The following is a 27,042-nucleotide window of genomic DNA, read 5'->3' on the forward strand; positions in this document are numbered from 1 at the left end:
TTCATACTTTAATTATACTGTAAGGACAGCCTTGGGATCCTATTATTCCCATATCAGTAGGGAATGAGAGAATAACAAGAAGGGGACGAGTGGGTAGGGAAGGTAGATAAAGAGAGTGGCTTTGGGGGAAAGCGTATCAACACATCAGAGAGAAGAGCTGAGAGCTCACAGAGAGTAGAAAACAGTAAAAGCAGAATGAACACAAGGAGAGGTATCTGTGAGGAATGGAGTCAATTGGAGTTTAGAGAGAAATGTGTTTTTATTGCATGTTGCAATCTCATTTAATTTTATAAGTTCATAATTTAGGAATAAATATTATTTAATAAGTACTTAAAGCCAAAATGGATCACTGAGAATCTTATAATGTTATTATTGCCAATAGCTAAATTATCATTATTTTCAGGAGATCTTCATCCACTTATAAATACTCAAGCCTGACGGTGTGAGCACTATTCTATTAGAGCAAATATCCAAATAGGACTTTGGGGGGAGCTATACTTAAAAAGACATGTGCACATATGAAAAAAGGGGAGGGGGGCTCTGTACCTCTTTGTATATGTACATACCCTAGGCAAAATGAAAACTCTGCTAGATATAGTCCTGTGGTATGCAGATACCATAACATTGTAGTGTTGAAAATATCTATAAATAGAAACTGTATCTTCTGTTCATAGCATTTGTTGGTGATTTTTAATAAAATAAGAATGTTTTTGCTGACAGCAGCAATCATATCTAGCATTATATTTCATTGTCCCAATGTTTACTCTTAAAATGAATTTGTCGATCCAGCACGAAACAGGCACTAATCACACATATGATTATTAAAATAAATCCTAAGCATTTTAATGAAACTCAACGACTTTACAATTCCACAAAGCAACTGATAATTCAAAGCACTTTGGCAGCATCAGCTTAAAGGAACTCTATGGAAATGTTCAATAAAAACTCAGAGGCACAAGATAAACCTCTCACATCATTGCAAGATTTACAAATGTGTACTTTTGATTTTATTTTTCTATGATCATTTTGTTGGATTAATATTCTTACATTTATACGCCAATTCTATTTACTCAAAGTGTTGTTTTTACTAAATTCTGGCAGAGAGCACCTTAGGACAGAAATAATTTATGTGAATCTAAGTCCAATGTTTATGCAGGCTTCTGATGACATTTTATGCTGGGGTTGGTATTAGGAAGTAGCATATAAAGGTGCCAAGTCTCTCGGCACGGCTGGGACTCAGCATATCTAGAGCCCTCCTTCTAATGGCCAGATCCTCTTCCAGCCAAGATACTCAACTGCAGAGTCATGGGAAATGCTCATGGACCAGTTATGGGAAAGGCACATTTAATGAGAATTGTGTGTCTACTTTCACACTCTGGGGGAAATGTCCTCAAAAAAACCCATCATAGCATACATGGGCTATAATGAAATGATGTGTTTCCTTTCTCTCTTTTTCTCTTAAGATTTTTGCCCCTGCTTTTACAAAAAAAAAACCTCATCCTTAAATTGTAGCTATATTTTTAAATGTTTATTTATTTTGAGAGAAACAGAGAAAGAGAGAGAGAGCAAGGAGGTGCAGAGGGAGAAAGAGAGAGAGAGAGAGAGAGAGAGAGAGAGAGAGAGAGAGAGAATTCCAAGCAGGCTCCATGCTCAGCACAGAGCCAGACGTGGGGCTTGATCCCGTGACCATGAGATCATGACCTGAGCTGAAACCAAGAGTTAGATGCTTAACTGACTGAGCCACTCAGGCACCCCAATAGCTCTCCTTTTCTAAATGCTCTTACATGCTTGATTTTGAATAAAACAGTATCAGGGAGGCAGAGCTCACCATTGATTGACTGACTGACTGATTCATTCATTCATTCATTCATTCATTCATTCAGTTATTTGTCTCACTTGCTTGCAATTGACAGAACCGAATTGCTCATGCTCCCATTGTCTCCACAGGGAAATTCTGTGCAGTGCTTGGCACAGATGCATTCTTTAATCAACCCTGGTAAAGTGATATTAGTCACATTTTAAATTTTGCATGCCTAGAAGAAAATCTATTAGTGAGCCAAATGTAAACCAATTTAGCGAATAACTTATTTAGTGTGCTTCCTTATCTTGATTTGGTTTCCTTTATTCCTCTAAACCACCAGGCCATTCTCCCCGTCACCAACTATTATAACCAGATTAAAGTTATTTCTGTGGTTTCTGACATTGTCTGCTCAGTCTAGAGAACATACACAAAACTTGGAGGGAACTTGTAAAGGAGCATGTTAGCCTTTAAAGCTCCTCCAAGTCGTTCATTCACACTTGTGTCGCCTTTACAGTTGTAGATCATGTACTAGGAAACCTTGGTTTGCGAACATAATTCATTCCAGAAACAGGCTTGTAATCCAAAGCACTCATATATCAAAGCAAATTTCAAGAACCATTGGCTCAGTTGTGATCATGTGACATTCGGAGTCACATACTACTTGTATTGCAAGACATCGCTCATTTATCCAGTGAAAATGTATTAGAAATGTTTGCTCGTCTTGCGGAACACTCGCAGAATAAGTTACTCACAATCCAAGGTTTTACTGTATATGAGTATCATAAGTATCCAAAGACAAACTCAGTTTATATTTCTTCTTCCAAAGCAGTTTCTGTGAAAATATTGAATCATTGTTCAGCTAATGCTCAACACATATGATAAGGTGACCCAAAGCATGAGATCATCTGATACTTTTCTTTGAGGTCTGGGGGAACAAGCATGCAGAGGGAGGCATTGGACATACAGGTTGTATGTAGATCTAAGCAGCAAGAAGTCTATTTTTGCACTGCTTTATAGAAATTTTGTGTTGTTTAGGATGACCCCAAAATGTACAGAGATTGCTTACTTACAAGTAGGGTTATACCTGTATCTCTCGGAAGACAAGTGCTTAGGAGATGTGACTTAAACAATGTAGTCTAAACTGGTGTAATTGGTATTAAGACCATGACCTATCATTCTTTTTACGTAAAGTATGTTAGCTAGCAGACTGCTAAGTGCATTACTGGGAAAGAACCCCACACAGTACCTGACACATTGTAGGCATTCAGTAAATGTTGTTTGAATGATGTAACAAATATCAAGTGTTTATTGTATTCCAGCAACAAGTAGCTATTTACTGCCTACCCCTGTGTCATCTTCCATGCTACCAGTTGAGCATATAGAGGAGATATACTTTAAGCAAAAAGACCTGAGTACCAAACTATGGTGAGTGTTAGGAAAGAAAAGAACAGATACTAGAAGAGAAAAATAAGCATTACAATATTCTTTTAAGGTAAGGGGAGTTTGTCTGCTTAAACATCGCATAATAGGGAGTGGGGATAAAGGGGAGATATTGGTGAAAGAGCACAAAATTGCAGTTATCTGGGATGAATGAATCTAGATATCTAATGGACAGGCATGATGACTACAGTTAACAACAGATTGGATACTGGAAATATGCTAAGACAGAAGATTGCAGGCATTCTCATCACACACACACAAATTAGTAGATATGGGAGGAGAGGATATGTTAACTTAGTTTGTAGTAATCGTATCAAATCATCAGGTACACCTTAAATATATCCAATGTATTAAATGTATTATTAAATACTAATGAATATTAAATATGTTTAAATGACACAATAAACCCTGAATAATAAACACATATTTGTCTGGCTTTAGCCTTCCGCTAAGAGCAGAAGTTTAATTTCACCTTATTTCCCAGGTTATTTTCTTGATATGTCATGGCAATGCAATATAAGGAGTCACTTCATGTGACCTACCCGAAAGACATGCCTCAATGCTAAGACGGTACTTTTTGCACCTGACAATACCAAACTTTACCAAAGACTTCTTTGTATATAATAATGGATAATGGAAAGGCATATTTCTCTTGTAAATATATTTTTATACGTCCAATGTATTTTTGTTTGTAAGGGAATAGGACTGTTGGACTAATTATCCAAATTAATTCTGTTTGGATAGGCATTCATCCTTTGGAATATGGTTTAACAACACATTCTTCCTCCATAAGTCTCACTTCTAATCACTGTGCCCTCAAACTATTTAACAGCATTGAAATGACACTTACAGATCTGTTGCAAACAATGTGAATGCCCTTAACACAACTGAACTATACATTTAAAAATGGCTAAGATGGTAAACTTTATATTATATGTGGTATTTTAACCACTATTAAAAATAAATGATACCAGGTCTTTCAAATTGGACGATTCCAGCTATATGCTACTTTGCAGAATGTCTCAGCAGAAGCTAATCAACAAGTTTGTCCTCTTTTTGCTGGAACACAAAATACTATGACAAGAATGATACACAAAGTTACATTTTTGACTTGGTGCCTAAAAGCCACCCTGGGATCCATAACCTTGCTTTAAAGATTTAAGAAAGACCTTTAGTCTACTTCTGAGAAGGTCCTTAGCCTCAAAAACTTTATCTCTCAACTTGACTTCTTAGCAGCTGTTATATTTTTTTTGCTGTCGTTTGTTTGACAGGATCCAGTTATAGGTTCCGATGTCTGTTTAAAGAAACAAGGAGGCTGTTGGCTTTAAAATTCCCTCATTGCTTGTGTGATCAGCATTTTCCCAGGCTTTTCTACATAGTTTGCCAAGCAAAGGGACTGACCTTTTGTAGCAAACACTTTTTCATTTCAAAATGCTCACTTTGATTTTTGTCCCATTTTATGCTCATTCCAAACTGTTTACAACCCACTAAAAATGACTGTGAATTATATGTTTGTGTAATGGATTCCTTTTGTGGTCGGAGTGGAATGTTTACTTTGAACAATTAGTTATCTTTGGGTAGATTATAGCAACTTGGAAAAAGAATAGCTAAAATTATTATTATACCTTAACTATTTCTTTTTGGTAATTCCTGTGCTATTACATGAAGTTTGAGAGAAGGTCACATTAACAAGCCATTGGCATTATAAATGAAATATATTTTTCCAATGCGGGAATACTTGGACATATTTGTTAATATTATAAGAAGACGTAGCTAGATACCTACTCAGGGATATCCTTTTCTGAGTCATAAAAATTCAGAACATGGAATATATATAGATACATGGATATTTACTATATATATGTTGCATTTGCATATTAGGTAAGCCATGTACCTATTGTATTTATTCTACAGATAACAGACATGATTGTAGTATCACGATTATGCTAAGACATACCAAGCATTATAATTGTTACTATAGTTTTTCTGATACTCGAGTCAGTGCACCAGTCTGCCTCTTGAGATCCTAGCAAGTGTTCGCTTGCAAAATAAAACTTAACATAGTCTTTTCCCAATGCCTGAGAATCCAGGCCCCTAAAGTACAGATCAAATTGCCTTCACTAGACAAGCTCTGCTCCCAGTTCTGCTAATTTTGTACTGTTCATTCTTTCCCACTTTGGGATAATCTATTATAGTTGGATCCAGGCACGCACGAAAGGCTGATACTTCCATGAGGAATGTGCAATTTGTACTGTTTAGTTTGTGACGAGATTCTTGAAAACTTTTATGATTCTATCTTGTTCCAGAGAGACTTCTGCTTGCTCGTTTTATAAGCAGTGAGTGAAAAAAAAGAATAACAAAAACAAAACAAACTGATAAAAATTACATGCTCAAAAAAAAAAAAAAATCAAGAGTTTAAGATAAGCACTTTTTTTTTTCCCCAGAGAATATTTGTGGACTGAAGAAAAATGTTTCTGAGGGCACTGACCTATGTGTTGGTCGGTTGTTTTTTTTTTTTTTTTTAAGTGCTTGCTTTTCATGCCTAAAGTTAGGCATCCACATGCAATTACAAAAGAGCTGATCCCCCAAAAAAGCTCCATGAAAGTTTGCAGCAAATTTTCCTTAGGTTTCACTTCTAAGTTGAAATTAAGTCCAGTTTCGTGTTTTTGTGTTTTGTGTTTTGCTTTGTTTTGTTTTGTTTTAGTGCAACCCAAAGACAGCCACCTTCCTGACAGCTATAGTGTTGTGCTAGGTCCAAGTTGGAATTGGCTCTTTAGGGTAGTCATGCTGGGGCCTCTGTGTCTGTAAGAAAGCCACATTCAGGGCTAGAGGGGAAGACAAAATCAAAAGAGAGTAAACAGGAAACAGGCAGCAAGAGTACAAAAGAGAAACTGGAAAAGACAACCGAAAGAAATCAGAGATGACAAGGTGGAAAGAAAAAAGCTGCATTTTGCAATTAAGAAAACAAATGTGGATAAAAGGGCAATCTTGTGAGGTCTAGTAATGAAGAGAAGACAGTTATTGAAGCAATTACCAAGTCTACCATAGTTACCTGATACCTGCTTTTCTGTTCCAGAGAAATTTATTCCCACTCAAGAAAATGCTTGTTAAGTTAAATCTTGCTGTGAATGGCAAGCTTACAAGGAATGTTCACAAATTCTGTGTGTACACATGGTTAGGAATTAATTCACCGTACTGATTAGTGACATTTAGTGGAGTTTATCTACATCTAGCAATATATCTGTAGACTTGGTATAGACTTATAGCAAGACTATAGACTTATAATAAGTCTAAGCAATAGTCTTATTATCAAAAAGAGAGCCTAAACATAACAGAAGTTAATGGAGGAATAAGTGTGCAGTTCAATAACCAGAAAGGGTATCTAATGTATCCAGCAATGTGGCTCTAGTCAAATCAGTCAGTGGATATTCCCACACTTTTGCATCCAGAATGCATGAGAATAAATAATGTCTCTTCCCAGATAAAGCCTGAGTCTAATTTCCAACCTCCACTCCCACATCCACCCCCATGCTAAAGTTTGGGTTCTTACCATACTTTTCCCTTCGAGTCAGTTGGAAGGAAATAGAGCCAAACGTAATACCCTAGGAAATTAGTCTCTTATTGTGTGAATGGAGGATTTAAATAATGCAACACCTCCTCATGTCGAGATGTAATACTCTAAAATATCCTATAGCGGTGTCATTTATAGGATGAGAGTTCTGAGTCTGGGAGTTTTTCTATTATAAGCCCCCATATTCAGAAGTTAATAGTTCAACCATAAAAATAATCTTGGCTGAAAGTTGGCAGGATGTTTTAGCCTGGAAGCAAATGTTTACAAAATTTGAAAAAAAAAATCACATGCATTTGGAAAGCTTTCAGGTTTTCAATAAAAAGGCGCAAAAAAAAAAAAAAAAATAAGGCAGACAGAGATTTTCAAATATTTGTTGCCCTGGGATTCAAACATGGATTTGTAGTTTTTAAATAGAATTTTTAAAAAGTCTTGTTGTTGCATAATGTGAAACAACTGATTAAAAAAATAAATTATCAAAACTCTCACGGCGTGCGCCACTTCATTTTGTGAGACGATCTGTTGTTTATTGGTTGAACAAGAATCTATACATTCTATTTTTTACAAACATTTCCGTACAGCTTAAAAAATTATGATAATTAAGAAATCTTAAATTAATTCCGGAAGCTATGAATGAGACCAAAATGCTATATTATACTCTTTTATGGGTTTCCTAATAAATAATGTTCCTTTTAAAATGTCTAGAAAAGAATTTCCTTTTCCAAGGAATTTTCACACTTTCAAATGAAGTGTGTCCAACTTAAGCATTAATCATTGATCTACATATTTAGTGAAAAAGGCATGTGGATTTCAGAAGTAGTTGCATGGGTCTATATAATTGAACTGGCATATTTTCCTCTTTGAGTATTTTGGAGTAATTTACCCATCCCCTGAAAAGATTCATGTCTTAGAGATTCTTCTAAATTCTGTGAAAAGTTATCTAAAAGTCTAATAGGCTGTGGAATTAGAAGTGTTTTTCTTGGGTTCAAGTAATCTTTTCCTTACCAGTTTTATACCTTTTTGCAGAATTTTATACTTTTCAAGCCACCTCCTACTTTCAGTTCAGAAAAAAGTTGGGCGGGGAGGGGGGGCAAGACACTTTGAGAGGAAAACTGTGCAAAACCAAAATAACTCTAAAATGATACTGCTGGAAGAGTTCTTGAGCTTATAGTAGACTGTAGACAAGATGTAAAATCACAGCGTTTTTAAGGAAATAAGAATGTCCTGAGATTTGGAGTGAAAGCGTAACCTATAGAAGAAAAAATATTTAAAATATTACCTTCAGTGCATTGTCTGCTACTTGAGATAGAGAGTGTGGATTTATTTTTAACTCTTCACAGTGCCTGACACATAATTGGTTCTCAATAAATGATGAATGAATGGATTAATTATCTTCAACATTGCTTAAATCTTTATGGAAAGTTGCACAGCATTGCTTCACCTGCCTGTTGTTGAAACTTAGATGATCAATGAACAACAGTGGTTGATTGAAGGCAGCTGTATGATTTGCATGGCTTCCAAATCTGCTTCTTAAACATGTAAACCATTCTGATAGTAGTATATTATGTTGTTCTAAATGATATTCTTCTCCATATGTACCCAACTATGCTAAACATTTGAAGGTATGTTTCCTTAAAGATTTTATGCTCATCAGTTTTGGGATACTCCATTTAAGTGCACCATGCAGGAGCTAATGGAATACCCATTTTCCACTCATTTTCATCAGAGGAAGTCATATACCACTAGGGATTGTTTCAACACCAATAACCTGCTATTTTTAATCAAGTACTTGAATGGCAACTATGATTTATAAGTGACATGCTTAAGTATAGTTAGGAGTAGGCTTGGGTCTCATAACCCACACAGAGAGTGGAGCATCACATCGCCACGTCTTTTCCTTTATTTTGTTTTCTTTTCCTTTAATTCAGACTTTGAATAACCTGCCGGTGCTGTTCTGTGTTAGTTTACTTCCCTGTGAACATCTCGTCTTCTTGATTCAGTATTTATTTTCTATGTAAATCTCAAGAAATTTTTATTCTGATGATATTTTTTTGAGTTGAAAGAGTCTGTTAAAGAATTTGAAATAAGATATATACGGTCAACTACAAACAATTATCAATTTGAGGCTAATGAAGACAGGATACAAATACTCTAAATTCTGACATTATTTTGCTATTGGATATTGATTTTATTTTCTACAAATTTACTTCACAGCAGAAAAGTTAAACTCTGCTGACACTATTGAAAGCTCTCCAAAGACATTGAATATACCAGCACCATTAAAATAGGACTATTATCGTTCTTGTTTTAAAAATAATGCTCTTCTTGTTATGTTTTGCATTTTTTGACCAGTTGGGCTAACTTAACTCTTTAGTCTTCCTACAGGGCAGCAGAACACCTAGCAGACAGTATTGTAATCACTGTAGTAAGGTTCCTTTCCTTTTGCCTTAAAGGTAGGCAGTTGGCATGTATTTGAAATTACATGGCATAATGTTAGAGTCCGTGTACTTAGCCCAGAGCTTGACAGTTTAAGAAATGTGCATTTTCCTCTGGGTTTAATTCTTGACTCTGTTATTTCTATATCCATTCTTTCTGTGTGATCTCAATGATACCAAAGCCTTCAATGGTTTCTTCAATGACTTCAAAATCCTTATTTGAAAATGACTTCTCAAGCTACGTTTTACTCTCATATCTGAGGTCAAAGAGCAACCCTTCTTGAATTTTCCTCTGGTATTGCAAATTCAACTTTTCCAAACAGCATTTATCACTTTACCTAACAAGCCTATTCTTCCCTTATTCCTTAAGTCAGTCAATAACATCATGGCCTATTTCCCTAAAAAGAAACATGTTGGACATTTTAGATTGTTCTCTCTACTTTCATAGAGCATCATTCACCAAGTCTAATAGTCCCTCATTTCTTACTATCTCTTGAATCTGATTCTTCCTTTTACCTGTCATGGCCTTGATTAGAACTCAAAATTTCCTTTGAAATATCCTAATTAATATCACTGCCTTTGTTCTATTTTCTTCCCAGGCCACCCTTCTCAATGATGACATTATTCCTCTTAAACACAAACAGAATTGTATTATGCCTTCTTAGGACATCCCTTTAATGGTTTCTTTGCCTCATATGGATAAACAAAATTTCATACTAGTTATTCCAAAAGCATATTCCCTCTGTCCACTGTCCAGCTTCATATCCTTACAAGCTGCTTCCTATGCTCCAGGAATATCAACTACAACAAGTTTTCCAAAGGTGGATACTTTGTCCATGTGCTGTTCCTTCTCTCTAAGGTCTCTCCCCGTACCTATCCACCTGCCACATTCACATTCATCCTCTTGTGCATAGGCACGAGTGTCCCCTTCAAGGAATAGTCTCTGATTTATATCCTCAGCCACCCCTCCATGGTCTCTTGAACATTATTAGGATTTCTCTCCACAGTGTTCCAATGACAGCTTTGCTCTCCCTAACATAGCCTTTATTGCATGGGGATGTAATGGCTGGTTTCATTCCCTGTATCTCCATCTAGAATATAAGTCCTTGAGTCTAGGGATTGTGGCTGGCTCATCTCTGTCTCCTCAGTGCTTAACATACCAAAGCTGGCTTATGGTAGGGGCTCAATTCATGATGTATGATTAAATGGATGAATAGATAGATACTATCCAAAATTCTTTTTCATCCATCAATGCATCCTTAGTGAATCCCATATACTGAAGATGCACTGAACTGATAGAAGAGATTGGGATTAAATGTCTCTTGAAACATAATATGAAGTCATATTATCTAGAAAGTAGAGAAAATACCTTAAAACTGAAAGTTCTTTGTTTGCACGATGGGTCTTATGTATCTATACCCATAGCAATGTCTATATCCATATCTATGTGATATACCATATTAGTAATAGTCTATAATAGGATAAGACAGAAATAGAGCCAATAACTGGTGTTCAGGAAAGGTTTCAGACAAAACAGACTTTTTCATCTTTCATAGGGAGAAACCAGTCTCTCAACAAATAGTGTTAAATTATTTCATGAACCTGAGGGATTCAACTAACTACAGCCAAACTTGATGCTTTTGAGATCTATCAGTATCATAAGAATAGGACTATTAACTTTCTGGTTCTTTTATATATAACCCTCTGGGCATTGTGCCTACTTCACTATAAGTTTGTGTATAATTTTCCCCATTATCACCCCCTAGGTCTCTTTCACGATTACCACTTTCCAGGCATCTACCATTCACTGAATAGCCATGTTTCTGACGATCTTTTCCCAAATGTATTAGCTTGCATTATTTAAGGCTAAGTCTTTTTATTATTTCCTGCTCATATTTCTAAACTCCTTAAGTCCATTTGTATGATGCTTTTGTCTTCACAGATGTCCACAGTTCCTCCCAATTTAGTATCATCAGCAAATTTAATTAATGCTCTGTTTACCTCTCTTTCTAATGAAACCAGTCCCTTGTTTCATTTCATCATACAAAGTAAAAATATATTGGCAATAAAACAGTCCGAAGAAATGTTCCTTCACGGTAGGAGGGGAAGTTAAGGATACAGCAAAGAGCCGTGTGGTGAGGAATGGGCAGGGCAGCGGGGTGGTGAGCTAGTTTGCTATTGCCCTAAAGCAAAACCTTTTTCACAGCAACCACATTTGGCAGATTGCCTGGGTTGGTGCTGGTGTGTGTGTGTGTGTGTGTGTGCGCGCGCGCGTGTGTGTGTGTGTGTGTGTGTGTGTGTGTGTATTCTGGAAGGTAACTATATTACCCTAACCCAGGACCTTTTACTAAAGAAATATTGGCACATGAAAAGCATATTTAAAATTGTAACTACAAACACATATGCAAGCTAGTAACATTTAATCCATAGGGTAGCTACAAATCTAGCTATGGATACCTACATCTGGATATATACAGGCTCACAACCATTTTCACTGGACTTTGTCTAAGGTTCAATACTGTCTAAATTTTTATCTCAGTTTTTAACTTGATAAATGGTTTAAATCCAAATTATCCACTGGGATTAAATCAAATTCCTTATAAATGCTAGATTTCTAGAGTAAAGTAAGAGAATTTTGGTTTAGTTGTAACCAATAGACAAATGTCAGAAAAAGAAATATTTTAACCTCTAGAATTTATACGCTAAAAAGGTGAGCTTAATCAGAGAAATAGGCTTTACTTGTTAACTTTAAGGTGAGCAAGTTCACATTCAAAGAATTATACCATAGTCTTTGAAGATGTGGTCATACAGAAGTCGGCTGATTTATGTAAGGAAAAAAAGGTGGCATTTGTTAAGCATGCACTATGTGCCACACATAATGCTAATACTTCCCAACATGAGTCAATACTATAGATTTAAAACCTATATTAATTACTACCTGATGTTCTATAGACTACTCCAAACTCCAGTAAAATCTCATAAATATTTGCCATGTTGCATATGAAGAGTCAATCCTTGAAATATGGATCAATTAGTATAAATCTATTGACTCTAAGGGAAAAAAAAATCAGGTTTATGCTCTGATTAGGACAGACAGATGGCCAACCGACATCTCAATTGGTATATATAGAAGACAATGCATGCTCTCAGTGTTGAAATGAAGCCTCATATATACTCTACATACACCGCAAGGTCACCAAGATGTCATCACCAAGGGATGATGTTAGCGAAATAGTGACTGGGAATGTTGAGTAGTCACAGCCTTGTATTGTTTTTCTAGTGAGAAAAATCTGATGCATAATGCATTCTTATGCGAGAATTTTCTCAGATGCCAGGACTTTACAGGCATAACTTCCATAAGCTTTAATGGGAGTTTCCTGCCAGCACCTGTTACAGTTATAGAGTTCTTACTTTTCACACATAATCCAAGACTGGCTTTGGAACACTGACTTGGAAAAACTAATATAGGGAAATCTTCTTACAATGTTTCCTCACATATAATGTTCATCTTTTAATTCTTGGTCTGATATATGTACGTCCATGTTTTCCTTTCAAATTCTTTTCCCACCAGAAAGGCTTTTTTTCACAAGCTTGTCATGGGTAGAAGCAGATAATTTTTTTTTTTTTCTGGGCAACCTTCTGGAAAAGATACATAAGGGGGAAAACTATTAGGATAGAAACTAAACTAATGTTAGAAATCAACTTTTTAACTGAAATTAGTTCTAGAGACACTGTAGATTCCTGAGGAGCCAGCAGAAACAATTAGAGTGCCATGTGCAAAAAGCAATCGCCAGGGATCCAAAACAAGGGTCACAAGTCACAATAATATAGTCTGGCCATATTTTCCCATGTCTTTACAGAATAAAATATAGGAGCCTTTAATATTTAAAAAAAATATATTGCATCTAGGATTGCCTGGATGGCTTAGTCAGTAAAGTGTCTGGCTCTTGACTTCAGCTCAGGTCATGATCTCACAGTTCGTGAGTTCAAGCCCCACATCGGGCTCTGTGCTGACAGCGTGGAGCCTGCTTGCTATTCTCTCTCTCTCTCTCTCTCTCTCTCTCTCTCTCTCTCTCTCTCTCTCCTTCTCTCTTTGCCTCTCCCTTGCTTGTCTGCTCTGATTCTCACTCTCTTTCAAAATAAATAAATAAACTTAAAATGATTTAAAATAATACTGCCGCTAACCCTGTGGCTATATCAGCTCGGTAATATTTTATATAAAAGAGAAAGAGTTAAAAAGAATTCTTAAGTTATAAGTAGGGGATGAATCACTGGATTCTACTCCTGAAGTCATTATTGCACTATATGCTAATTAACTTGGATGTAAATTTAAAAAAAATGTAAATGCTTAAAATTTCCTATTTTAAAAATTAACTCCCACAAATTGCATTACCAAAACAAAGGAAAACAATTAGTGTATCTGTTTAACTAAAATTTTTGGAGATTGCACAGAAAGACTATTTTATGAACAATAACCTCCCTTGTTTGAAGTCTCCTCTTCTCTGCTATTTGTAACACATACGGCATATAAGAATGAAAACAAAACTTTATACTCAAGGCCCTGAATCATTTATTGTCATCATCCTGTTTGACAGCATGGTGGGCAGGGGAAACGGTTTTTATTTGTTAAACATTGTCAAATGCTGAATTTGTGTTCCATATTTATACCAGTATATTATAACTAATGTTGGTAGGTTGGGTTAAAGTTGGAAGGAGTCTGAAATCCTGAAACCATAAAAAGACAATTACAAACCTGTTAGTGAAAGTTCTCACAGGGACAAAACATGGGTCTGAACAAGGACAACTCCAGGACAGAGTAAGATGTATTTGGGGTCGTCATTTGCTCCCTTCCTTCTTTTTTCTTTGCTAAATGGTTACATTACTGTACAATGTTCCCTTGAACACTGGGTCTGACCTGCAATACCTTCCTGCTGGCAAACCTGGCTCAGGGATATCATTTATACCTTAGCTTCAAGTTTCAAGTTTTGAGTGTTACCTTGAGTTACAGTTGTTTTAAAAGGTAACAACAATTTAACATTAAATGTCTTTGTCTCCTATTAGAGGTTTTCCAAGCACCAGTGAAGAAAGGGTTTTATTCTGCCTTGTTGTGCTTGATAAGGGAAAGAAGACAGTCGTACTGACACCTCTAAAAGCATGCTCTGTTCCCAAGCTTACTTTCCTCCTCTTTTCTAAGGGTTTTGCTTGCAGCGTACTTGGCTCTAGTTTGGGGCAAAATAAGGTCATCGTTTTCTTTTGATATTCAGTCAATGAATTCATAGAAATGCATACATTTCTGGGTGTAATAGTCTTTATTAAGGCTTGTTTGAACACTTGAAAGTAGATTGGGAATCTAGGACCTCATGAGGCTGCCATTGTTCAGGGCTATTTGTCTCTTACTGATGAGCCTTAATCTGAGTTACTTGGGGAGTCTTAAGGCCACTACAGGGATGAAAGGTTTCAGATGGAGCCAGTGGTCGGTAACACGGCTCCATACACAGTGCAGGTGCAGAAGAATGACACAGCAGGAGAAGTCTCCAAGACTGTGTTCTATGCAGGTGCTTTGCAAACAGGAGAAAGGGGTGGTGTTAGAGAGCTCATGACTTCAAGGATGAACAATGTGTCTCTTCATAGAATTTCAATCTGTAGGGGAAAGCCCTATATGGCTTTATATAATCTTGTCTTGGAACCTCAGTTTAAAGTATTAGACTCATCTAAATGAAAAAAAAATCATTGTAGAAGTTGTCTCTAAGGAGGACAATTTATTACACTTTTCACGTGATGGAAAATTATGATGATGATAAGAATAAATTATGTTTAAGGATAAAATATGTTTACACAAGCTGAAAAATACACCTTTCCTCACCCAAGTATTTAAGCACAGTGAGAATACTTCCATTTCCTCAAATCCTTGTGTATCTGAAAATAGAAAATCCAGGAAGGGTAAGCATTTAGATAATGGCAACTACCCGTTTGGATTAGCTTGAAACCAATATAGGACACTCACTTCCTCCTTCTGTTTCTTTCCCATTATGTATTACACGTGCCCTCTCCTCCTGTCCCACACATTACACAAGCGAAGTCTTATTGGACTTCCTGTCCTTTCAGCTGAATTCTGCTTTCAGGACAAGATCTAATAGATTGATCTACACTAAAGTGCACATGCTTAGTGAGCTCTGATGTGAAATCCTTCCATGGGAGTTAAAGACAAAGGAATAAAATTCCAATTGCACAATTTTACAAATAAGCAAAATTGTGTACAAGGAATACTTTAAGACAGAGTTATTATCCCCAGACTTCTGAAAAAAATGCCTTAAATATAGTCTCTGTAATTCATGTTAAGACTAAACTTGGGAACCGATGACATAAAGTCCAGGTCTTCAAATTGATAATCTTACACTTCTGACTTCTGCAGCACCTCAAGAGTCAGCTATAATGAATGTCATGGATTTTCTAAAATTCTTAAAATTCAAAACTTGCCAGCCATTAGGGGAAATGGGGAAATTGAGACACTATTTGAATTTTATACAGTGGAAGACATGAGATGTATTTGTAACTCGGTTTCTTAACCACTTAGAAAATTATCTATATGAGACAGACACTCAATTAATGAACATCAACATGTGTAACACATCTTAGTTTAGTATGCCTTCTTTCTGTGACAATGGACCAGAAAGAAATGGTAGACGCTAAATATGTATGTGCACTGACAAATATTTCAATAAGACTTTTTATGTAGACCTATGTGACAAAATTCTCCAGAAGCAAGAAGCCTGGTTTGTATTATACTGGTGCTAGATGAGTTTAAATAAAAAAACAATTTGTATTGGAATGTCTTTTTTTTTAAGTCAACAAGTAATGTTTTGAGTAGCTGGAGTGTGTGCAATTCTTTACTAGATGGTTAACAGCCTTCCAGTGGTAAAGAATGAAGCTGAGGATAGGTCTCTCCTCCAGCACTAAAAGAGAGCTTGCCTTACCTTTCTTCTTATGGTGTGATAATAGAAATTTAAAAAGCCAACCTCAATACTAAATTTGGGCCCTTATCTATACATTTCTTTCTGTACAAGTCCTACAGTCATGAATGACAATGATATAAATTGTCCAGGGATAGTTAGAGCTTACAATTATGTTTACGTCTTTTCAGCTGTATTCCAGAAAGCTTCTATTTGTATTTCCAAACCTGGGTGTGATTTGTCCAATAATAGAATAGTTTGTAAAATAATTACATTTTGAGATTTCTCTTGTGTCTCATAAAAATTTGGAATCTGATATCATGGGTCTTAAAACATGTTTTAGATAGGGGCGCCTGGGTGGCGCAGTCGGTTAAGCGGCCGACTTCAGCCAGGTCACGATCTCGCGGTCCCTGAGTTCGAGCCCCGCGTCGGGCTCTGGGCTGATGGCTCAGAGCCTGGAGCCTGTTTCCGATTCTGTGTCTCCCTCTCTCTCTGCCCCTCCCCCGTTCATGCTCTGTCTCTCTCTGTCCCAAAAATAAATAAAACGTTGAAAAAAAAATTTAAAACATGTTTTAGATAAATTAGAGATACACAATAGAACATTCAAAGATACTCGGTAGTTTTGTCTTTCAATCTTTTTCAAATGAGCCTATAAGAACATAAACCCATATCACATAAAAGATATGTAATTGATGTCATGATATTATGGTAATTAAATAAATATCATTATTGTTTTTATTATAATAATATACATATTCCTATATATGTATATGTGTATACATATGCATACATATAAAATAGTAGGAAATAGATAAAATAATAAACAAAACCAGAATCATTTTTATAATCCTACTGCACACAGATTAATTACTATTAATACTGTATACATAAAACATATATTGCTTAACTGTTTCAGGATATAATGTGAAACTGAATATATATATCAGAATGATGTTTCCTTCTAAAGGTAGCTATAGAGCAAATACCAACTGAGTGTATTGTTCAGATATGCAACAGCATATGTGAAAATATTAGGGACTTGAGGTGTTATTGGTACTAACTCATCAGTCTGTGTGTAGGATTCACTGTGAGTGCCTCAGAACAATGTTAGTGCTATAGCTCCATAATATCTGGACCATGTACCCTCTGTTCTTTGTTGTAACCCCTTGCCTAATACACTTTTGCAATATAATAAGTGCTTAATCAATATGTGTTAGGTTTGGGGAAGCTGGAGTTCACCAAGTCAAGGCCTCTCCACCCAGAATGTATTGGAATGTTTCTGTCCTTCTATGTAATCCCAACTTAGCACAGGTCTATTTGCCAAATAGGGAAGATTATGCACCAGCCCCATCTTCCTATTTAGCAGAAGTATTAACGATACCCACATGATAGTCTCTCCTGTATTATCAAAAAGAAAATAATAATCTTCTTTATATTTCCTGAGAAAAGGAACTTTAATCTGATCAGTCTCATCCACTGTCATGGCCAGGAGCATCTTCTTTAATTAGGAAAGAGTCAGGTGATCCCGACCTTGTCACCAGAACTTCTCAAAAGTTTGCCTGTGATCTAAATAAGACTTGACTGATGGTAGATATACCCAAACAGGTTTATAGTATATTTTGCCTTTGTGTCTGGAATTCTGCTTCCCTAACCCACTTTAGAAGCAGTAGCCAGAGGGGCTCTCCCTCACCTGAATGCTTAGCAGAAGCTAGCCATCAAAACCTTCCAGGAAGTAGCTGGCTAAAGGGTCCGAATTAGAGGCACCCTCCACAAAGAAGATCAAAAGTAACGCTCCACCAACACAGAGACACTGAGAAATGGTTGAATGTGTTCTAAATTAAACTGCCCTGGTGGTGAGCACAGATCTGCCAAAATCTTTCAATTAATCACTTTTACCTTCAGGGCAGAGTTAGGCTGAGAGTATTTCAATAGGTTTTTATTGAAACAGGGTTATTTCAGATATTAAACTATGTTGCACAAAGTAAAAATAATGTTATTTTTAAGTTGCTACCCTTGTTAAATAAAAGTTGGCAAGCATTCTTGGGGTCTGTATTGTGTCTGTGTATTTGTGTATGTGTGTGGCTTTTTTCTGTGCCGTAAGCCTCATTGATTTAAAAAAGTGAATAGCAGTGAATTAGGTGGTAAACATACTCCTACAATCATTTTCATTAATAATATGTTATAAATAATAGAAGAAAGGTTTTAAGAGTATAATTCTGTGCAACACAATTGAGATATTTTTTTTTTTCCTACATCTTCAGCAGTAAGTTAATTAGAATCACCTGCATTTCCTTGGGTGGACACCAAATGGATTGCAAACAAAAACAGATTAAAATAGCTGCTGGAACTCATGGCATACAGATGACAAGATTCACAAAAAGGACAACGAGGCACTGAAAATGTTCGCTTTTCAAACAATTTTAGAGGAAATTTAGCTCTTGCAACTTCTCGGTAAAAGCTGCTTGTAAGTGTTTTGCTGAAAGACTAGAACAGCTTTGTTTCTGATCCCTTGATGAGTGAGAGAAATGTTTAAGAAAGATCACTTTACAGAGAGATTCAGGCTGAAATGCGATGACTGTGATTCAAGCCAAGCCAAAAATTACAGTTCAGAATGAAAGGGGAGGGACGCGGTTTGGGAATCCATTTTCCCACATTCCTGAATCTCAATCATCCCAGCCAATGTTTAAAAAAAAAAGTCCAATGGAAAACAATGAGGTCACTTTGTTTAGATGTTTTAAAAAATAGGGGTGGGGGATTGAAAAGAATGACAGCAAATATATGAATTTTAAATCAATATCTATTTCAAGTATAATGGGATTAAAGGCCAGACTTTATGGAACTACCATGACTTCATCACAAAAGGAGTCACTTTTCAGTGTTTTCTTCTTGTTTGTGTTGGTGAGCCTTTTATTGCATGCCTTTCACTTATGAAAGAGTTTGTTGCTAAAGTGTACATGTGCATAGTCTACAGATTATTCTTTTCTAAGCGCCAAACTTTCCTTAGGAGTGGCAACTTCAGGAAGCTGGGTTTCTTTCATTAAGCCTGCTACTCCTCTCCTGCTATGGTGGTCCCCCACTGCTACTTGGAGCTCAGGTTATGCTATGTGAATTTGCTTGCAAACTACCAGATGATAATGGTTGACCAAATTAGACTGTTCATTCTTATGACTCCTATTTATTTTAATTTTTTTTAATGTTGATTTATTTTTGAGAGAGACAGAGACAGAGTGTGAGCGAGGCAGAGGCAGAGAGAGAGGGAGACACAGAATCTGAAGCAGGTTCCAGGCTCCGAGCTGTCAGCACAGAGCCCAACGTGGGGCTCAAACCCACCAACTGCAAAATCATGACCTGAGCCAAAATCAGATGCTCAACCCAGCCACCCAGGCGCCCCATTCCTATTTATTTTAAAGAAACACTCTGAGCAAGTCACAATACCAATATATATATATATATATCTTCTAGACACATGTAATTTTCCTTCAAGACAAGAGATCTCACTTAATGATAATCAGAATCATTGGCCAATATTTGTCTTCAAGACTAAGAAAAAAGAGAGAGAAAGAAAAAAAAGAAAAAAGAAAAGAAAAAGAAAAGAAAAAAAATAGAAACATGTAAGACAATTTATCAAAAACTGTTTCTAGGTACCTTGCTTCCCACTTTGCAGAAATCATTTCAGTTCATTATCTTTTGTTTTGTCAAATCAAGATTTTAGGTTTCCTAGTGAAGATTCACAGGCAAATTCAAGGTCTCTCTGAGATCCTTCTTACCTAAGATGCTTTCAGAGTGATTCTAAGATTTATATAATTCTATAACTCATATTTGTGTCTACCATCCTTCAAGTTTCATATTATTAAATCTTAAGTTCTTAGCTGAGTTTAGGCAGATATGTAAGAGTCAATATGTAAGAAGTGTAAGAAATGAGGAACCACACAGGGGATGCCATCCTTCGACTATCATTTCATTTTACTCAGGTATTAAGCAGGGTACACAAATCACTTCTACCTGTATCACACTGGCCATGTTGTAACTTTTTTCCCTTTGGTTTTTATCCTTATTGGCCTATCAATTAGTAATCTGTACATTTAAAAAACATGATTTTAGGGGCGCCTGGGTGGTTCACTCAGTTGAGCATCTGACTTCGGCTCAGGTCATGATCTCACAGCTCTGTGAGTTCAAGCCCCACATCAGGCTCTGTGCTGACGACTTGGAGCCTGGAGCCTGCTTTGGATTTTATGTCTCCCTCTCTCTCTGCCTCTAACCCACTCGCATTCTGTCTCTGTCTCTCTCAAAAATAAATAGACATTAAAAAAATCTTTTATTAAAAAATAAAATAAATAATAAAATAAAATAAAATAAAATAAAAAGCATGATTTTAAAGGCAATTGGCCCAGTAGTAAGTCTAAATGGAATACGAGTTGAGTGAAATGTGTAGAGATTATATACAAAAATAAGCCTAATGCATTAAAAAAACATGATAGGAATTGGTAACCAGGATCTAGCCCTCAGTACTGATGTGAGTTTTCACAGGACTTTTTATATACTACTATCTACTTTTTTGGACTATAATGGCATAGGTAAGCACCTCTAATTATGAGACATTTAGTAAAATATTATGATCAGAACTAAGTATAAATGTAAGGGGAACATTCTTACAGCGAAAAAAGACAGTGCACATTGAGGAGGGACAGCTTTTGTGTTTCTGGTAACTCAGTGTGCTTCTCCTGTGTCCAATGTCCAACTTAAAAAGAACCGGAGAGATGGGAGGCTCATTCAATAAGCACCTTTGTTAGTGACCTCTTTTTACTCTAACATTTCTTTAAAAATTCTTGCAACAAATACTTTTTTCATAGACTAAAAGCAGAAAAATTCTCTTTTCCATATGAATCTAATATGAAATATCTTATAGATGAAAAACTCATTTCATTCAGACATACATACGTCATTGAAAAAAGACTATTACCCAAATCAAGCAAACAAACATAGTGAAGGAAAATTGAAGATGATGTATAGAATTGCCAAATCACTATGTGGTACCCAGAAACTAATATAACATTTTATGTCAACTCTACTTCAATAATCAAAACTAAAACTAATTGAAGGTGTATATTTTGTTATGATATTAAAAAGAAAAACTTACTGTGACAATTGTCTTATAAGATTTTATAGCATAGATACAAGGAAGGTAGGATAAAATATCCAAATTAGATGAAAATAGAGAAGAAAGGGCTCATGAAACAAATGGACGAAAAAAATGAAACAATCTCACTAATAAAAGGAACATTTGAGAAATCATGACTGATACCAGAACTTTTGTAAATACCAAAAACGGACAAGACTGAGAAAAATAAAAGGAAATGAGGGGTATACTTATCCTGAACACTGTATTAACATATTTTCCCAATGTTAGAATTGGAGGCACATGAGTATTTTAAATATGCATAATGTAATCCCATGCCATTTATATACCATTTGCCCATAGACAAAATTATTATACAGCAGTATCTTCACAATCTAATGAAACTTTTGTTTTTAGCATTAAAATGTCTATCTTTATGAAAAACAACAGAGGGCCCCATTCAAGGTGGCATACTGAAAAAAACATGTCTGATTCTCCCTCCTCAAAAACCCCCAATGAAATAATAGAAAAGAATTTTGAAAAAGAAGAAAAATATATAATAATGGTGCTGAAAACAGAAAAGGTGCCATAAGCCAACCAGAAATAGAAATTCCAGGAAGACAGAAAGCAGATGGGATCAAATAAGTGGAGAAATTGGAGCAGAAGAAACACCATTCCCAGACATAATAATTAGGCACAGTTCTTTCCAGGGACGTCCTAGCGAATACCCAAACTTGGAGTTAACAAACAAAAAGAGGATAATAAATAAAGTAACTTGCTAAATATCAGATCTAATATCTGGGAGACCTGGGCCCCTCCCTTGGACCAAGGAATCACCTGCAGCAGCTGCTTCAGCCTGAGAACAAATTCTAGAAGGACAGAGGAGAAGATGCTGGCATCTGAGAAAGAAGGCAGTGGATAATAAGGTAACTCAGATCTTCTCTATATAAGAGAGTTAGAGAGCTTTGGCCAGGAGCAAAAGAGTTAAAGTATTCCATATCCAAAATCAAGTCCTCCCTCTTTTGGTAATTGAAGAGCTGCTAGTCTATTATCTGCTCACCATGGCCACCATATATTCCGATTAATTTGCTCTTTCAGTCATGAGGATAATCTGATATTTGAACATCCATCTTAAAGTAGCTCTAGATAGAAAAGAGACAGTAGAGGAAAGGACATATCAAGAAAAAATAAAAGAAGCTTTTCTGATTGAAAGGGCCTAGATGTAGGCACATCTGAGTATTTTACTTCCACAAATTTAAAGCAAAAGTCTTTAAAAACAAATCCTTAAAGAAAAAGCAACTGGTCTATAAGGCATTAATGATCAATTTAATAAAAGACTTAACAGCAGAGATGCTACAAGATAATGAAATATTATTTTTTAAAGTTAGAAAAGTAAAAGATTATGACGCCCAAATATTTAAATCAACAATTAATTATGAAACAGTCATTGAAATGGAAGAAATATGAAATTTTACTAATCACATACTTTTATGAAAAGAGAACTCTTAAAAATAAACCCAAAAGAGAATAACAGTGGAACACAAGAGAGGACCAGTGGTTGACTATGATCTTGAGCTGCGCTGTCCAATATGGTACTTACAAAGTTACATTATTTAAAATGAAGTACAAGCTAAGATAAAAGCAGAGAAGGAGGCAAAACATAAGAGGCTTAAATGCAGAGAACAAACTGAGAGTTGCTAGAGGGGAGAGGGTGGGGCAGTGGGTTAAATGGGTGACATGCATTAAGGACGACACTTGTTGGGATGAGCACTGGGTGATATATGTAAGTGATGAATTACTGTGTTCTACTCCTAAAGCCTACACTGTATGTTAACTAATTTGAATTTAAATTAAAAATAAATAAATAACAATAAATAAATAAATAAATAAATAAATAAATAAATAAATTTTAAAAAATTAAATTAAATTAAGTAGAATAGATATTTGGTTGCATTGACCACATTTCAAGGTCTCAGTAGTCAGCCAAATGTGGCCAGTGGCAACTGGCTTGAACAGGTAATATATAGAATATTTCCATCATCACTGAAACTCCTTTTGGGCAGTGCTTAATTTGAGGAAATGAAGGAACCTACAAAAGAAGAGAACACATCAGAATTTGACTTTTGGAAGAGCTCCTTTATGAAGCAAAATTTTAATGTTGAACCCAATCACCCTCCTTTTTTTAATAGTAGCGGTTAATATTAAATATAAATAAGTCACAAAGTATTTATAAAGAATAAACTAAACTTAGAGAAAGTCAGCAGTAACACAAAGGATAAAACCAGAACTATGAGGGAGGTAAGGGAAAGAAAGAGGAAACACAAGAAGTTTCTTATTTTTCTGTAGCTCAGAGGTAATTTGATTTAAGAATCAACTATTTCCCAAGGTAATCAATCTTGAAAGATGGGCATCTCACAAGAAGTTATTAATAGTTAAATAAAGCCAGCACAAAGCTATGGCATCAATACCAGCCATTGAGACCGAGCAAAAATCAAACTTAGAGTTTGAGATTATAACCTATAATATCAGTCTTTGAAATTAAAGTATGAGAACAGATAAGCTGGCGATAGAAGGTTGGAGACACTCAATTTAGAGGACAAGGATTAAGTCTGAATGGCACATACACTTTCCCTCATATTCAGCTCTGAACTCAAGCAGGACCTTCAGAAGGACCAAGAAAGAAATGGGCAGCTCTCTTCAGGGGGCAGTCTGGGTGTTCCTGTGCTCATTGCTTTTTGCCAGAGGGAAAAGCCAGAAGACCAAAGAATTGTGAGAATGATTCTTCTTGTGGTAGCTCTGGCCTCCTAGGAATTAGGAAGTGCCATAAATCTCGGGAGAGGGGCTGTTTATGCAAAATTCCCAGCCCACATTTCAGACTCCAGGGGTTCAGATGCATTTTGTTATGTTCCAGAAAAACAAGCAAGCTTTTGGGCCACACCTCTCAACCAGGCTCAAATTCTACATCTTCGTGGTTTGTCCATCATTCAAGCTACCAAGAATGCTACCTAATCCACAGTTTGCAACTATTTTTAACAGGCTCATCTGCATTGTTAAAAACTGCCTGTATTTTGGCAGATAAACCAGTCAACTCTGGAAACAGTGCTGGTCTCTTAGATTTCTTTTTGGAAAGTGTCTAAGATTTATAGTGGGAATTACTCATGACAGCTGCATTCTTTCCACTGGGTTTAGACCACCATTTGGTCTAATAACTCCTAATTGTGTGTCTATCCTAGTCTAAGCTTCCTAAAAGAAGGTGGGAGGTGGAGGAGAGAGACTTCTTAAAATTTCCTACAGCAATACCCAGTCATCTCTGTCAATGGTAAACACTGTTTTGAAACCTAAGAAGGTCAGTTGAAGATGAACAAATAAATGATATTTCAGCGAACATGGATTTCTTCAGAGAGTTTTTCATAACTGCCATTAATGCCAGTCGGATAAAAAATAAATAAAATAAAATGACTCAGCTTCACCATGTTTCCACAGTATTTTTACCATAACAAGCAAAGTTCTTGTCAGCATTCAGTCATGGCATTTTCTTGAAAGAAGTACCTTTGAAAGTGATTTTTCTCCAAACTTCACCAAAGCGCAGCATGGGTACCTTGAAGACAGTGCTCATTTCAAAATCATACGAGGTCTAATTATATTTCCAAAATAAGTAGTTTCCAATCCAGCAAGGATAACGTGGTCATGAAAAGGATGTCCAAATCCACCAATTTACATTGGTTTGGTTTGGCATAACTTTCAAAGTTCTTGGAGCAAAAAGAGGATGGCACGTGAATCACTGCAATTTGGGTAATATTCCCAGGACTTTGGGTTTGCCACTCTGTGAGGCATTCAGAGGGAAACTAATCAACTTCAAGACTGTACCTATGTAATTTATAACTGCTAAAATTCACTGATATGTTCCAGATTATTTTGCAAAATGTAATACCCTCCTTTTTAATATGTACTTTGTCATTTTCACTCTATTTATGTAATTTAAAAAGTATGATAGCAGGGGAGCATGAGCCATTTGAAGCAGGAGCCACTAATGTCAGAGACTGTTATCCTTCACAAGATATATGGTGTTGATATCTCTGACTCTAAAGGGCTTGGAAGTTGTGTCAAGTTAGATTCAAATTGCATCTAATATGTTTTGCTTTACTCCCTCTTACTTTCTGGTTTCTATCTTAAGCCACAAAGCAGTTTCTCTGCTATGACTTAGTTCTCCAACCACAGTGGTGGCACTGGTCTGAGTTATACTCCCTGTCTCCATCCCCAGCCCTCCCTCCTTTTATCCCAAAAGAAAATTGGGTTATTAATTTAGGATGAGGCTGCTTTGTTTAAACAGTATAGTGTTTTCCAATTGCCCAAGCGTAATGTATCCAACCCATACTGCTCTTTCAAATGTTTTTGATTACTGAACTCAAAAAAAAAAAAAAAGCATAAGAAAAAAACTTCTACTAAAATATGAACACCAAGGGAAGGTACTTCTTATGTTGTAACTTTAAATTTCTAGAAAAGGAAAAGAAAGTTTTGGATATTGGGGAACTTCAGTAATTGAAATTCAGTTATAACCCTAGACAACACGTGCATTTACAATAGCGTATAAAATAATTAGAAAAGAAGTAGAAATGTGCTTCATTTTATACCTTGAATAAAGGCATATGCATATTAAAGTAAGACTTACGTAAGGTTCTTATTTGAATTAAAAGTTTGTGCATTCAAGCAATACCGACCTCTGATTAAGGTCCAAAACAAAAATTAATTTAAAAAAGAAATATATAGTAAATTTTCTCATTTTTATTGTAATAGATGTCGAGTGACATTTCACCATGAATCATCATTTTAAGTAGAGCTAATAGGACTGATTCTTTAAAAAGCATGTGAAGTTTTCTCTCTTGGGGAATGTACATCTGCATGTTGCCTCAATGTTTCTATTTTCCAAAATATTCTTTTTCTCAAATTCTTTTAGAGAAACTGATCACTCATGGGCAAATACTAGACCTCTTTCATTTGGTGAAATTTTGTCTGCTTGTGGTGGCCAGCAAGACAGCATTATTCACCATTCATGGTTTTGAATGACCTTTATCTAGTTCCCAAATCCAAAACTACTACCAAAGGCCCTTAACTCGCCCCCAGCGACATTTTCCTACAGACAATATGGAACCACTGAAGGTGACTTTAAAGAAGAATTCCAAAATATTTTCCCCAATGGCTACATGTTCAGAAAAAATTAAATATACCCCGAGAGGGAATACTTTAAAGGACATATTGCTTGAATGTGTAAGTTGTAGTATTTTTTAAATTTATCATATTCTTTAAGATTTTATAGGTTAAATTTAAATACTAAACACCATCTAATGAAAAAGCAAGAAAAGTAATGGTTAATAAATTATGAAGTTCTGAGTATATACGTATAAACCGAAGACCAATATGGTCAAATACTAACACTAGGAATTAAATATTAGAAAACTTTTAATTAACATTATTGTCACATTTCAGTTGTCAAATGCACATTGTACTTAAAAGCAAACAAACTAGAGTAACTTTTGATTAATGGAGCTATTTTGTGCACCAGAAAGAAATAATATATGTGATTTTGATCAATGGAGGGGTCTTAAACATTCATACATACTAATAGATGTCCAACTTCATCGTAATTCCTCGTAAATTCATAATTCTCAGGAAGGGACACAGATTCAAGAATTTATTATTAGATTATTCTAGAATTACAACACTTAAACCAATTA

The 27,042-nt window shown here is 35.8% G+C and overlaps 1 protein-coding gene across 4 annotated transcripts in view; it reads left to right on the forward strand.

Moving 5' to 3' along the window:
• The window catches only part of ARHGAP15 (Rho GTPase activating protein 15), a 618,637-nt gene that overhangs the window by 389,702 nt on the left and 201,893 nt on the right, over window positions 1–27,042 (forward strand). The window lies entirely within an intron of this gene.

This window comes from Leopardus geoffroyi, chromosome C1 (assembly GCF_018350155.1).
Source record: "Leopardus geoffroyi isolate Oge1 chromosome C1, O.geoffroyi_Oge1_pat1.0, whole genome shotgun sequence".
In the NCBI taxonomy this organism is placed as follows: domain Eukaryota; kingdom Metazoa; phylum Chordata; class Mammalia; order Carnivora; family Felidae; genus Leopardus; species Leopardus geoffroyi.